Genomic DNA, 2,500 nt, shown 5'->3' on the forward strand with positions numbered 1-2,500 from the left:
GGAGAACTGAGACATTTCCTCAGGCCCCAGAAGAGCATCAGGTTAGATCGATTAGAGATTAAGGATGAGAGATTTAGGGGAAAATATACAAAAGGGAGAGTTGCTCAGATAAGTCTTTGGGGAGATCCAATCCATCTTGTTTCTCTCGTCACTTCATTCTGTTTTTCATGTGTTTTTGTCTTTCTCTCTTCCCTTCTCTTATTCCCACGGCATTATTCTTGTTTCCTCGTCGGCTTCTAGGGAATGATTAAGTATTTACATTTTGTTTTATTATCCGCTAGAGTTTTTTTCTTTGAATGAAAGCAATCTCAGTGTTGTGTCAATGTTTCAGTCACCTTTACACAGCAGATGTTTTGTTTTAAAGGAGTATATGTAAAGGGCTCAAAAACGTGGCATAGATTGACAAGGATTGCTAATATAATCTAGGGAATATCAGTTATCATCATTACATTATTTGATTTGGTAGTTCAAAACTGTGACATTATATCTGTATTCATGGTCCTATTGTTCTTTCTATTTTGTCATATTGACACAATACTTGTATAATGGTTAATATTGGGATTATTATCTGGTATAATCCATATTGAATGTTTCTTGAATTTAGGTTGCACCAAATATGATGTGTTTTAACATAGAGACATGAAAGTGCATAAACATTGCTTAAATTACGGTTATATCTTCATGAGTATGTTTAGAAATCTAGCATTATGCATTTTCTGTTTGTCTTAATGCTTGTACAGATGAATGTGTTCCTAAAGCTTTATTTATACTTATTTAGGCTTTAAACTTACATTTGCAAGTACTAGTATCATTGGACAGTCTTTGACGTAAACAACCATGTAGATATTACTTGCCATTTTTCCTTCTCTGTAGTTAACAGTGTTTAGGCAGTTGCAAGGACATAAGTTTATTTATATACTATTTTTGAAAGTTTGGTACTTAGGCATCTTTATAATTTAGATGTAAAGTAAATTATGTTGTCAAGTCACAAGAAGGTAAAAATACATGAACAAATTGTAATAAGGGACTTCCCATTGTTAGTGTATATTTATCTTGTCTATCTTTTCCAGGCATTCTTGCATTTTGCTTTTGAGTGGTCTGTAAGCCGAGTCGAGCTTCGCAGTGCTGGTGTCAATCTTCACAAGAAGGAGGAGGTTGTATGGCAAATCATGTGTGTCGTTCTGGGAGAGATACATGCGAGGTCCTAAGAGAACCATAGCTGGCTCGAAGTTGCCAGTGTGTGTCAGGGGCTCCTGGCTGACAGCAGCAATGAACCCATTATGACCAGACAGATTGTGGCAGCAAGTTCTGTGGTTAGTACGAGGACACGATGGTGATGTGGTGTTCCTTTTTTGTGTCTGTTTTTGGGACTACGTTAGATACTATTGTGATATGATGACACTTGATATTTGAGAATCAATTTAAAAGATAATTTGCTGTTAGTAAATTATGAATGAATAAGATAAAGAGACCTCAGTCTTGATGTATTTTGTGAATAGTTATTCTAATTTAGTATAGGACATCCATTCTTATAAGTCAGATTAAGGGAAGGGATATCAGTTATGTGATGTAATAAAGAGGCTGTAATATTGACTTAACCTGATGTTCTTTTTCTTGTTGGTCTCGGTATTTGAAGTAAGTCATTGTCTAAGAAAATTATGAAAAAATATCTCTCTGTAGGCAAGTATATTATCATGATGCAGAGGTAACATGAGTGGCTAGAAGGTCAACTTCAGAGGGACAAGGACAAAGGTAGTCTTAGTGAGATGACTCAGCATAAATATAATGTTTTTGTCTGTGATGTGTTTCCATGGGTTCTTGTAAAGGATAATAACTGTGTTGGGTAAGATGTAGACTTTCTTTGGACCTTGTCAAAGTAGTTTTTAAAAAGATATATCTTATGTATTAATGAATAGATAGAGGAAAAGGATATGCCCCTATCTCTTCTCCCCCTCTCCCCCCTCCCTCTCCCCCCCTCCCTCTCCTCTCCCTCCCTCTACTCCACCTCTCCCTCCTCCTTCCCCTCTCCTCTCCTCCCTCCCCTCCCTCCTCATCCTCCCTCTCCTCTCCCCCTCTCTTCCCTTCCCTCTCTCCTCTCCCCCCCTCTCCTCTCCCTCCCCTCCTCCCTCCTCCCCTCTCACCCCTCTCCCCCCCTTCCCCCTCCCTCCCCTCTCTCTCCCCTCCCCCTCTCCCCCATCTCTCTCCCCCTCACTCTCCCTCTCCTCCTCCCTCCTCCCTCCTCTCCCTCCCTCCCTCTCCTCCCTCCCTCTCCCCCCTCTCCTCTTCTCCTCTCCCTCTCCCCTCTCCCTCCCTCCTCCCTCTCCCTCCCTCCCTCCTCCCTCCTCTCCCCCTCCCCTCCCTCCCTCCCTCTCCCTCCTCCCCCCTCCCTCCTCTCCCTCTCTCCCTCTCTCCCTCCCTCTCCTCTCCTCTCCCTCTCCCTCTCCCTCTCCCTCTCCCTCTCCCCTCTCCCTCTCCCTCCCCCCTCCCCTCCCTCTCCCTC

At 42.6% G+C, this 2,500-nt stretch overlaps 1 long non-coding RNA gene across 1 annotated transcript in view; it reads left to right on the forward strand.

Moving 5' to 3' along the window:
* Window positions 1-1,336, forward strand: part of LOC147470421 (uncharacterized) — a 1,432-nt gene extending 96 nt beyond the window's left edge. The window contains exons 1-2 of the long non-coding RNA XR_015191687.1: window positions 1-41; window positions 1,071-1,336. The exon at window positions 1-41 is cut by the window's left edge and continues 96 nt beyond it. This is a non-coding gene — a long non-coding RNA (uncharacterized LOC147470421). The remainder of the gene's footprint in view (window positions 42-1,070) is intronic.
* The last annotated feature ends 1,164 nt before the right edge of the window (window positions 1,337-2,500 follow it).

The sequence above is a fragment of the Penaeus japonicus genome, unplaced genomic scaffold (assembly GCF_977035675.1).
Source record: "Penaeus japonicus unplaced genomic scaffold, GWHDUDI00000001_assembly GWHDUDI00000015, whole genome shotgun sequence".
NCBI lineage: Eukaryota > Metazoa > Arthropoda > Malacostraca > Decapoda > Penaeidae > Penaeus > Penaeus japonicus.